Consider the following 14,043-nt stretch of genomic DNA (forward strand, 5'->3'; position numbering starts at 1 on the left):
TGTTCAAAACCGTTTCGCGTGAGCAAGAACCATATGGCTTTGGCTATTACTATTTCATCCGTGTTCTCTGTTTTTTTTTTTTACAATACTTGAATTGTTTAATTATTAACCCTACGTCGGTCGCACTAAATACATCACTCGGTTGTCACTACAGTCATCATGACCCGGAATATTTTTAATGTAAAATCTGATTGAAATATACATAATATATTTTTATTAATAATGAATTATGTAAGCATTTTTAAATATTAATATTGTATACATACCTACTCATAAAGACAGTCTTAACTAGCTTAAATATTAAAATATTCTTAAAAAGTAACGATAAAAATAAGATGATGTCTTCATCTTTAAGTTTGATAGTAGGTAGATTAATGAACTCTAATGTTTAAGCTAGCTAACAATAAAAAATTGGAAAGGTTTATTAAGTATGTTATACGGAGACAGCATAGTCAACGCATGCCGGTACGACGTCCTCTTATACAAATCATTTAAAAATTAAAATATTATATTATATGAGAACTCATTTAAATAAATACAGGTATCAGACTTTAGACCGATGCACTTTTATAAAAGTTAACTTTTTACACTCGACTTAATATCGTCCATAGTCTACGTTAGTACCTACATCGTATATGATGTGTAGCGCTCGATTATTAATTACTGATATAATGCGTGACATTTTGAAAACTATAGTGTAAACATTTTAATTCATCTGCGTTCAGTTAAAACTTAACTACAATTCTAATATTTTATTGTTCTGATTGAACTACAATAAGTCTAAACGTGGCTATTATAATCCGATTCCAGTATCCAATTCTACAGTATTCACCGCAATTACCATTTTCAACTAATTTTCATTGTGATATTTTACTCTCAATTTTACACAGGTATACTATAATTAATATGAGATAACATTATATCCAATGAAGTATGAACCAGCTATAACGTTATTGTTAACGTAGCAAATAATATTTCGATTGATAAGACCACCTCAATGCGCATTATATAATGTGAATTGCTGACAATTTGTTTTCTCTGTGGGTGGTATTTTTGTAGAATAATATAGTCAGATGTGAAAATAGGCTATAATGTCGATTTCATTATGTAAAATGTTGCATCTACTCTAAATTATATTTTAAATACAACTATTATATGTGTGACTTATTTAAAAAAAAATAGTATAGGCGAATTTAAAACCTATTTTTATTTGTTTTTTAAATTATTTTTAATCAGCTTTCTAAGAAAATGCGCACGTTAAAGATAATATTTTCAGTTTATACGGCTATATTTATAATAAAACTTAAACACACACACACACATATACAATAAATACAATTACAAATAATACAAAATTTCTTAGTATTGATATTTGGGTAAGTGGTAACTAATATTTACAAATATATATGACATTAAAATAGTAAAATATTGAAATATAAAAAGAAAAAGAAAGAATTATTTTTTGATTATGATAAGCACCTACAGGTGCCTTAGTAATTTTAAATTATTTAAAATAGAAATGAAATATCTTTATTTTAAATAATCCTCATAATAGTACGGTGTATTTAGTATGGTGGGAGGAGGGTGGGTGAGTGTTGTAATTGTTGTGTTCTCATAACAATTTTCAATGGTATTACACCAAAGAAGAACTTTTATAAAATATTAATATATTATATAAATATTTTTTTTGATGGAAACATATTATAATATTAACATGTTTAATAAGTACGTTAAAATAATACTTAAGATATTCTTTAATCTTTCAGGGTGAATAAAATATAAGTAACTTTTGTGAAGATAGTATGAAATTTCTAAGACTATTTATAGTTGCTTAGATTTTAAAATGTGTAATGAAGACTAATAGGTAAAGTAATAAAAATCGTGATTTGGAAAATATCAATAAAATGTATTTTATATAAACAGTTATTTATTCAGTTATATTTATGCCACGTGACAGCATTATTAATTAAACTTACCCCCACAGACCACACTATTCGCCGTAGTCCCACAATATTATATTTTGTATAGATACCTATTATCTGTTGGCTTCATTTAATATCTACATCATTACATTCAGATGGTATATAGTTTTATCAATGGATTTCCTGTCCATAGTTTATATCGAATATTTTAACAAAGAGACCCTTTAAATATGTGATAGGTACTATATTACGATTGATTTAATTGTCATTGGATTTTATTCCATAAGACATACCTAACATTTAATTCAGTGAGAGTTATTGTGCCATACAGTTCGTGATTTACGAAAATGTAATTAAATTGTTTTATAGATCTGATAATAAATGGACTACGATTTCCGCCGCCCCCGCCCCCGCAAACCCATAAATCTATCATATTTCCTGTACCATTCATGACCTCAACTATAGAGGGTGAAATTTTCTGAAGAATATTGTATTAGTTATTTTTTCTTAAGTCTTGGTGTATTTAGCTAGCACACATGGATAATAATCTGGAAAAATCTAGAATTTACAAAACAATATAAATACAAATAAATACAATACAATACAATTTGAAAAAGCAAATAAATATATTCATCATTTTTGTTCAATGAAAACTATAATGTAATATATGTTCACGAATACATACTATTTAGTAAGTAAAATGTGGAACCATGTAAGGTACTTGCATAAACCACACTTTTTGTATTAGATAGGTAAATTACTTCCTACAATATTCACTCATAACTTATGAATTAATTTCTGATTAGCACAAATATACCTAGTGGGTATACTGCTGCAATAGGTACTACTGAAATGTGTGTTACTATTATAGGTTATATATGCATTGGCGCAACTAGGCGGGTGCAAAACGGTCTTTAGCACCCATTGTCTTTTACGTCTAACTATCATTATTATATTGAAATACTATAAATTGAATGTTTTTAAAATTTAAAATATTATAGCACCCCACGTTTTAGAGGCCTAGTTGCGCCTATGGCTATATGAAAGGATATAATGTTTATGTTAAATTCCTAAATGTTATCAAAGGTGGATAACACTATTGAGCAATGTATATAATATGAATATATTATATTGTCTACACGCGGATTGAACGAACAGAAAGATTGTATAGGCACATCAATTACGGGTGTTATTACGCCTAACGGGTACCCTATAACGTACATATTATAATAGTATATAGTCTGTAACGGAAGTTTTTGAAGAGTTTTGCAGATAATATAATATAAAAGGTAAACTTTTTTTTGGTAATGCAAATAAACAATTTACAAAAAAATATTAACAATAATTTTACCAACGGTAGAGCTAGAAATCTACCACCCTAAGTGCATATCTACCCCTACAGGACAATCAAGTTCGTTTTTAACGACGTGCTGCAGAACTGAGAAAAAACTTTTTATCCGAGTATAATGTGTATAGGTACGCGTATATTATTTTATTATGTTGTGTGGAAACCCTGAGACCATAAACCTGTAGACAACAACCACCAAAAAAAAATTGCTGCTGATAAAAATTTTTCCATCGGTATTATTATTTTATCTCAGCTAACCAGTTTCACAAAAGTTTTGAACCTTTGTGTTAATTTAAAAAAATTTATTTCAACTCAATACCAATTCCCATATACACAGTGGCCGTTCCCATGGAATTCCGAAAAAATTGTGTCCTATGAACAGGGGTGAACCCTTTAAGAATGAATAGGTAGCGCGTTTTTTCGCCGCGCCTAAACCGGTCAGTGCGTCGAACTTTTTTTTCCGAGTCCCCCTTTTATGGTTTCTCACGGGCACAGTATGATGCGTGGGCGGGAGGGAAAAAAACTTACTTTAGAACGGTTTGAAAATATTCGTTATTACGACTCATGTGAATATGGTTGTAAATGTATTCAAGTATAATATTATACAAGATTGCAAGCACTTCAATATAATATATTATATTACATAAATGTCTTATTAAGATCGTATACCAAATACTAAAATGGCTTGAAAATATATTTTTTTGGCATTAGGAATTTAGTATTTTTGTGTATCGTTTCATCTGGTATGGTACTGCACTATTGCAGGTAGTATAATATTATACCAGTTGTAGGTCACTTGGGCTACAGTGAAAATGTCAAAAACGTCTTGGTGTATTATAATATTATTATATTTCAATAAAATTAACTACGCCCGCCGCGATATATTTAATATTATTATTCAATATGTAATGACGTGTTAAATATAAATAAGACAATGACATAACAAAAAAACCTAATCGAAAAACTGAACCACGACAACACAAAAAATACCCGTGATGAACGGGTTTTACACTCGTGTAACAGTAAACAAATCCCGCTGCACCCTCCATCCCGGACGCCCACGCACAACCCTCAAAAGAACGGCGCAACTGAGGGGGGTGCGCTTTTTTTCCGAAAAACCGGTCGGCACTTCGAACTTTTTATTTTCTCGCACAAACACGGATTTTCTCACGGATCCCCCCCCCTCCACCCAGACGCCGGGGGGTGGTGAAATTTTCGAAAGGAAATTTTTTTTAAAAAAACTTTCGCACAACCGGTTCACCGGCACGCGGACCCTCGTAATGAGAAATAAAAATTTCCCGTCGAGCGGGGGTGGTCGAGAGGAGGCTGCTGTGAGAACGGGCCCGAACGAAGACGACGACGACAACGACGACGACAGCAACGACGATGACTACGGGGGAACACTCGGTGACCCCTTCCACCGCGGCGTCGGCACGCAACGAATAATATTATTATTCAAATGCGGCGATTCTATTCTTATATATGTGCAAAACGCACGCAAACTTACGCGCAAAACACACACTCCACCGAGCGTGCGTGTGCGGGTGCGTGCGTGCGTGTGTGCCGCCGTTGTTGTTTCGCTCATTTCTTCGTTCTCTCTCCAGTAATAATAATATACCTATTATAATAATACGCGACTCTGCCGCGACCACTCTCGCCGTTTCTCGCCGATAGCTGCACCACACCGGGCCCCGTCTTCGTCTTGTGCACCGCCGACCTCGGCCGACCGTCTTACACTCTGCACACCGTCGTCCGACAACCTGCCCCGCCGCCGACTGCAGCAGAACCGCATGCAAACCGGCCGCGATCTCCCGCGCCGCGTGTACGCTGCTCCAGTGTCGTGTGTCGTACCTTGCGCGCACCGTCCGAGTCGTATCGCCGCCGTCGCCGAACCGTGTGCCTCGCGCGCGAATTTCCACCCGCCGACGACGACGTGAATCCGTCGCGAGTGCGTCCCGCGAGGTCAGAATAATAATAATAATAATAATAATGATAATATGACCGTCGCGGTATTATTGCGTTTCACGGTATCGAGATAATATCGTTCCGCATCAATCGCCCGTGTTGTGATATTATTATTCACATACGGCAATTTCGTTTACCAGCAGCTACCTATATGATAACACGTTCCGGGGGTGGGTTGATGTACCGATGAGTTCGACGAATATGATAATATAATATTATTATATAGGTACCTACCGTAATAATAATATAATAATATCATCGCAGTTGTCGCCGTCGAGTGCTGCAGCTCTGCCGATCCATCCGCGCGTGCGCTGCAACGCCGCCCGCAGCTTTTGCCCTCGATCCTGCACGAGGTATGCATATTATATTTTCCACCCTTTATTTTTCATATTTCACAACGAAATTTATAGTTGGAGTACTTTATAATAATATAGCTCACTGTATTTTAAATTATACTGCGAAAACGCATTAATTAAACCGACGTACCCTTTCCCGGAAAATCCGAAATCCAATACACCGACGATGATAATGATAATAGTATATCACGACCCTCGTGTCTGGCAGTCGTTTTAATGTAATATCACCATCAACGTTTAACCACAAAACGTCCATCAACGTGAGGATTTTTATTTTTTTACTAAAACCGAATACGTTGATTTGGCCGTCACCGCCATTCTATGTTTGATCCGTGATTTATTTCAAAAATAATTTATCCTGTCTATGGCGCGATAAAATTGCGTGTATATTATATTATATCATCATCGGTGACCTCTGGGATGATTTTCGCATAAATAACACATTTAAATAATGCTCGAGGGAAATCATTGTTATTGTTTCCCTAATATTTCTTTATATTAATATTCGACAGAAACATTTAAATATACAATACAAATATATAGTACGTACTAAAATACTCTTGAAGCAAAAATTAATTACCTATATCACATATTATATTGTTGCGTAATGTGTATCTATATCTTATTTAAAACATATTTGTTTTATATTTTCAACTTTGTTTTTAACGTTCACTAAAACGGGGAGCGGTACTTTATTCGATTAAAATATATTTCTCCTTTTTTGCAGTTATGGAGCTGATTTATCGCACACCATTTAAATTATTTTTGATCATTATTCCATGGTCGCTCGGCCATTTTGGATGGTAGTAAATAACAGTGAAACTCATAACCCCCTATAGGTGGCTTCTGACGCTGTACGGTCCCTACGAATATTGATTAAAGCTCGAGGGGAGGTTTCTCACGAATTCATAAAACCCCATTCGAATAATGAATACATTTTCATCAGCGATATTATATGTATAGTTGTCGATATAATTCAAAACTTACATAGTTACGTGACTCTCAATCTATTTAAGTATAATGGATCTTTAGATAATAATTAGTTTCTTAATCTAACGAATTTAATAAATTACAGTTGGCCCATAACGTTTCAATGGATATAGCTGTTAAGCATTAAACTATTTAAATGTTTAATAAAATAATATCGAGAATTTGTCTATTATTTTACTCTCTCTATAGTCGCATAAAAATACAATTTGTTCTATGTACACCTACTTAATTATAAGAGTATGTGTAATAATATGTATACATAATTACCTCATTAAATTATTGCTTTATTTACCAAATAATGTATTATAATAAAAACAACATTTCTAACAACGTTAACCTACCATTAAAATATTAAATAAAAATAAAATAGTAATACACCCAATGAAGTTTAAACGAGTTTCTTGTTTCGTGTATAATTATTATACTTTAAACTGAACATATTCAAATACTCGTTTTGTTTTTAATGCAATTTGATTCAATGAATTTAAATAATGTAGTCAAATTCAATTGTCTTCATTTTCCAGCATACGAAGAGTTATTTTTGTTTTTGTAATCGTATGTCATATGATTTAAGTACCTCTATAATATATAATATACCTATGTAACATATTATAGTATTATATTATAGTGTAGATGGTTATCGCACCGTTCGAAACGTATTTAAAACATTGTTTTGAAACCAAATTATTATAATGATATATTTGTCTCTACATTTAAAATACAAGAATTTATTTTTGATATAAATTAGGTTGGTGCTTACCTACTTACATGTAAATTGAACAAAAGATGAACAACATTTGTCAATATTCTAATAGTTTATACAAATGATTGAAGTTAATGTGTGGGTTCTCCAATTTGAAGTTAAAAACACCGGGCCTTTACATGAACTTCGAAATGAATTTGCTATGCAATTTTCAGACACTATATGGCGTATGGGAGTTAACTTTAAACCACTCAAATGCACATTTATTTATTACTATTCAGAGAATAACAGCTTATTATAAATATCAATTGTTCTATTGCATTATTATGTAGTTCTTAAAAATAGTTTACTAATAGCCGTTTAGTAGTAGTCCGGCGTTGTACCTACTACCTACCTATACTTCAGGTATTTCGGTGCAATAAACTTATTATATTCCTTCAAATAATTAAACATAATAAATAATAATATCTATATGAGCTAGCTGGTGTACATAAAATATGGTTTTAATGAAAATAAAATAGTAAGTACCCGGGTGGCTACTGGCTGGATATTCCGGACCATAGAAAGTTTTTTAATGTTATAAAACAGACATTTATCGAAATTATTTCAAACAGATAAACAGATTCTATAATTACATCACATATTCATATTATCTCAATATATATATTTCTTCTGTTCGTGTATTCAAACTCTTCCTAAACGGCTGCACCGGTTTTGATGACATTTTTGGTGTGTTCTTGAGTGGTCCTTGAATGGTTTGGATTCATAATTGAACCCTGTATAGGCCCAACCCGGAAGGTGCTCAAACAGGGACTTTGAAAAATATCGAGTTTCGGGTTATGGTTTTTTATATAAACGAATTATTATTATGGCGCTTGGAGTTATATCGGCGCAATATTCCAGAAAGAACTTTTTAAACTTCACTAGTGTGTTTTACAAAAAATCTTACATTTATAGAAGTCATATCCTTGATCACCTAAATTTGAATATGTCCACAGTTATATTATGATAATATAATACTATCCAGTGTAAGGAACATAATATGTTCGTTGTTTTTATAATAATAATTTAATTAGGTTCTCAAGATGTAAATTTATTAGACTGCTAGTCTAGATAAAAGAAAAAAACGGATAAGTGGAAGTCGCTCTGCTGTGCAATTGGTTAAAAGTGGGTCATTGTAATGGATGGTGGTAAATCAATTTGAATTCAATGATTTAAAATCATTGTATACCTATGAAAAACGATTTTAAACGAAGACTGTCAGCATAATATAATGTTACCAAGTATATTTGATGTCATACTATTGTGATTAAAGCAATTTATTTTACTATTAGGCATTTTTACTTTTAATTTACTATTAGTATAGGTACAACAGTAATTAAATTCAGCCAAAAAAATTACATTTAAAAATTTTATTGTGTGTATAAAATATAGCAATATACTCTAAAAGTTATAACAAGAATAACATTTCCTAAGCAGTAAAAATTGAACGTTTTATAATTTTTAATTACAATAATTGATAACTTTCTAGATTTTGATAAATATCGTCAACATTTAAACATTAAATACTCATAAAAAAAATCATGGATACACAATGATAAAATAAACCTTTGACAAAAATTACCTAAGATTATTAGTTTTTGAAAAACAAAAAATTAAAAAAACCGTTATACGAGATTTGTTAATTTACGGGTGAATATTCAATGACTATAGCTTCAAAAGCTCGTACAAAATTAATTTGACTTTCCGATAAAATTTTTTTTTGGTTAATGTAGAAAAACTTAAGGGGAGTCTTATATTAAATTTCCAAATCATAGATATAAATAGAAAAACTTTTTTTAGAAGCAATTTGCCATATTTCGTGATTTTTAAGAATTGTATTAAAATTTTAACTTCAGACGCTCATAAAAAATTACTATGGCTTTACGCTCAGCTTTTTTTTTTAATTTTCACTAACATGAAGAACTTTGTATTACATTTTCATGTTTTTGACAAACCGAAAAATTTTGTATCGACATTAATAAAAGAAAAAACTAACAAAACTTGAAATTTTAGCGCAATATTTCGAAAATGTTATGGTGCATAGAAGTTGCTAATATAAACGTTCAGTGAAAATGCCATCTATATTCTGTCCTTTTTTAAGAGTTACGCTAAAAAACAAAATCAATTTTTTTCAAAAACTGGTGATGCGTAAAAATTTCAGTTTTTTGTTTGGTTTTGCTGAAATTTTTGACCCCCTCCCGCAAAGTACCAACTAGATTCACTTTCCTGCCAGAAAATATGCCGTTGAAGAAAATTGAAGAATTCTATACTGTCCCAAAGGTGATGACGACCCACAACAAAAAAATAAAAACAACACACATCATTGTAAAATCAATACATTCATTCGCTCCGCTTACAATCTAAAATATTATACAATTGTATCCTATATTTTATCTGTATAGTAGGTACTATAGTAGGTACTTTTAAATTAAATTAGTACAACAATTTTCAGTTTAAACTTTAAAGTGCCTAAACAAATTTTGTTCGTCGGTTGTTGATTGGAGGATGTTCAATATCAAAACCAATTAGTTCAAAATTGTGTTTTGTAGAAAATTATTTATTATTATGACATAAATACATAGTTTTGATTTAGCTTTATACTCAAAATTACATTAGTTCATCAAATTAACATGATTTAAATCATTGTTATTCTTCAAAAAATACATTTTCACTATATCATTACAGTATTATAAAGTCCCATAGTAATTTATGATGGATAATTTCAACATAATTTTCAGAGCACATTGGTTTCAAATTGTAATTAACTTATAAATTATAATACATATACGAATTAGTCTAGTTTAGGGTCGCGATAATGCGTTTTATATTTAATTCTATGTTTATTTTGGATACTACTATTCAATAATCAATCGGTTGCGTTTCGACGGCTGCAGTGTGATCCTATACGTCGGGTGATGTTCAACAATAATAATTTTATGCGACTATAGCACTACATTCGAATCTTGTCTTTATTAGACTGCTATTAAGCTATAACTATGATATAATTAAGAATTAATACCTATCCGGATAAAAATAAATATTACCTAAATGCTAAACAATTTTTATTTTCAAGTTGTCTTGAAAAATAATTTTGTATTAAAAAACATTTATATCTATTATAAACTGACACGCAAAAAATGTACATCAACGTTATATTATATCATACCATAATAACTTAGCATCAAGATATTTTCAACTGTATATATTTTATAATTTTATCTTTTGAGAAAATTTACAAAAAAAAATCACCACGATTAACGTATTTCTTTAACTTTTATAATGTTTAGTCTTCGTCCAAGCTTGTCGCTATAATATAGCATTGAGATATAGCATATAGATTGTATTATAGAAGCCATCGTACAGACACGTACCTACCTACTATTGTTTTTCTAAATATGGTTTTGGATCTTAAGAATTTAATCAACGTAAAACGCTGGATCAAATGCAATTTTGTGTCTAGATTCTTCAAACTGTTTCATGTAGAACACCATGAGTGTAACTCACCTATCAGTTAGTATTTGATATATTGGTACGTTCATATTTAATATACATTGTAAAATATGAATACTATTTGAGCAGTAGCTTTTTCGGGCATTGGGCAGAAAAAATTGTAAATTATCTGATTGACGGCAAAAAGTAATTTCCAACGCTTCAATGGACATCCAAAATTGAACTTTCAGTGCAGTTGTGCAGCCCTATGATTTGTATTAGTTTTATATTAATACATATTAATATTTAGTGCCCATATAACTAACAAAAAAAGTAGGTACCAGGTATCTTCAACATCCGAACTGCCGGTCATATTTTGCGAGAGATACCTATATTGATTTCAAAAATTATAATTTATAGATACGTTACATTTACATTTTACATTATACATAGTTGGACATAATACATATTTTTGTGTAATATAATTAAAACGTTTGAAAAGTAAGTATTTAAACTTACCGTTAGTGCGTATCAGACCTAACCCTCAGACACGAATTTATATAATATTATGTTAGCTACTCCTTACTGCTACCATATAGACGCGGCTGCGGAAAAACGTTGTACGAAAAATCTCCGAAGGTTATCGTATGTACCGTAGACCGCTGTGCCGTGGACCGGAGAGATCCTAACCTTACTCAACTCTTATTCTTACAAGATGACGAGCGGCTTCTGCACCAGCTGTGTGCTGCATGCAAGACCAGAGACAACACCTGTGAGAGTGGATTAAACCACGCTCTCATCCCATCCACTCCCGGACCCATATCTTTAAGTTATTTTTCATTATATATAATCATCTGATATAATAACGTTTTATCTAATTTATTAAACACGATTCACCGTTAAGCAAATAATAAATATCCATTTAAACCCAAAATATAATATGTGCATGTAGTTTGTATAAAAGTGTCAAAATATCTTTAAATTATCCGTGATAATAATAATTATTACCGATGAATGATAATATTTAGAACTAAATGCACATAATATATTATAATTTTGAAAATGATTTCTAGGGATGTATATGTAAATATCGTTTTGAGTACATGAATGGCATTTTATTTATTTAAGTTAACCAAAATAATATACTTTTTGCGAAAATAATAATTCACGCAATCACATCATCCTAAATCCTTGCTAAGACTATAAAAAAATCTCATGTCACCCAATACACATTCCTTTAGAACACTTTTACTTTTTTTTTTATTTATTCAATAATTAATTCAGTAGCATTAGTCAATTATAGATTAATTATCATCCATAAGAATAAACAAAACAAAAAATCCAAATAATTACAATGCTATATCCATAAATTATTGTAATATGCCTACAGAAGTATATTATCTATTATCTATTTTGTTTTTATACGTGTATACATTTCTTTATACGTTTCGTTGTGGGCTAAAACCTTGTACGGATCACAAACCGTATAAGTTTTTCCTATTCCTAAACAAATATACGACACAAGAAACACAAATCGTTACTTCCGCTGTTTTTGACATAACTATATATTATAGCAAAAATATGCAGTATTCTCCGTTGGTTATTTCTAGTCGATACTTTGGTTTCATAATTTAATATTGATTTCTTGTTCGTTATTTTGAACATTGTAAGTGTACAGCACGCAATAATTGTGATCAAAGTAGTGTTTGTGAACATAAAAAATTTTTGTGCAAAAAGCGAAAGGAACGATAATTCGACTTTTAATTGAAACGTATTCATATACTGGTGATGTAGACTGTTGTAGACAATCGAAAATTGAAACAAGTGCAGTGCAGCCTATGCAAAAAACAAAAACCGCAACATTCCGGCGACGGCGTTTTATACAACTCTGACACGCAACGACTGACCCTAGTAAATAATTAAGAACAATATAATATGGTTAAAAAAACGTTTCTTAGAACACTACGAAAATAATCTTATAAGCAAGTTTATAATATCATGTTATACAATGTAGTATCATGTCGTACTATTATTTAATTAAAGCTATTTTATTTTATCTCAGCTAAACGGCCGACGAACAACTTAAAAAAAAAAACGATATTTCCCATCTATTTTCTACAAAACTATGCGCATCCCAATATGCGCAGTTAATTCATTATTCAAAATTTAATTTTCGACGCACGACAAACTGAACATTGTAACGTTATATTTTATTAATTTATCGTAAATGTGTAATTTTAGGTAGGCACTTGAGTACTTCTAGTACGGCGACTATTTGTTTTTCAGGCAGTATTAAAAGTGTCATGCACAGCAACATAATATATTATTATTATTTCGCGTTTGACAAGGGAGTTTTCAAAATAAATTATAGTTATTTATATACATCATATAATATATTATATGTTTGCGTTCGGTACAGTATATATAAATTAGAAATAATAATTGATATATTATCATTATTAATACGAACCAATACATATTTGTCTTGGTTTTAAAATGTATCGATTACAATGTATTTTCTGTATTATAATAATTTAGCCGGTTGTTCTTGACATGTCCATTACCGATAATATTAATTTATTATACCTACCTCTGTTCATTTATATTTTACATTTTTAATGAAAAAAAAAATATTTTGTTTCATGAATGCATCGAAAAACATTTTAAATTATAATTTAAATATAAACTAGCGTACTTAATTTTTTTCCAACCCAAAACTAAATTATAGGATATAGTGCTAATACTTCATACAGTATTTCCATATAAGTTAGATTCGAATGATATACATTTTTAACTTAAAACGATTCACGATACATTTTTTTGACATGAAAACGAAATAAACTGAAATAATGAAATATTATAAAATTAAAAACAAAGTAAATTAACTTAACTTACTTCTTAAAATGAAAAATTAACTCGTTAATTTCACGTTAATTAAGAAAGAAATTTAGTAAGTTAACAGTTAAGTTAATGAAAAGCCAAAAGTAACTAGTTAAGTTAAAAAGTTAAAATAAAATTAACTTTTAACTCGTTAACTTAACTCGTCTTGCATAATACACCGTATTTGTATAATATTTATCGTTTGAAATTAATTTTAGCTAAATTAAATAAAAACGGGTAATAAGTCCGAAAGTAGGTACTTATTTTTATAATTTGTACAGCATTATGGCCTCGACACAACTATTTTGTAATACATTTTTATTTTGTACAAGCCAATGACTTTTGTAGTAAATAGTGATATAGATGATCTCTTTAAAGTGTTCATTGGTTCTCTGCGTACCTATAAAA

General features: G+C 30.6%; 1 protein-coding gene across 1 annotated transcript in view; it reads left to right on the forward strand.

Moving 5' to 3' along the window:
• The first annotated feature begins 4,953 nt into the window (after positions 1-4,953).
• Positions 4,954-14,043, forward strand: part of LOC132940066 (Krueppel homolog 1) — a 108,016-nt gene continuing 98,926 nt past the window's right edge. Inside the window, exon 1 of the mRNA XM_061007474.1 lies at positions 4,954-5,588. The gene's annotated coding sequence lies outside the window, so the exon portion shown is untranslated. The remainder of the gene's footprint in view (positions 5,589-14,043) is intronic.

The sequence above is a fragment of the Metopolophium dirhodum genome, chromosome 3 (assembly GCF_019925205.1).
Source record: "Metopolophium dirhodum isolate CAU chromosome 3, ASM1992520v1, whole genome shotgun sequence".
NCBI lineage: Eukaryota > Metazoa > Arthropoda > Insecta > Hemiptera > Aphididae > Metopolophium > Metopolophium dirhodum.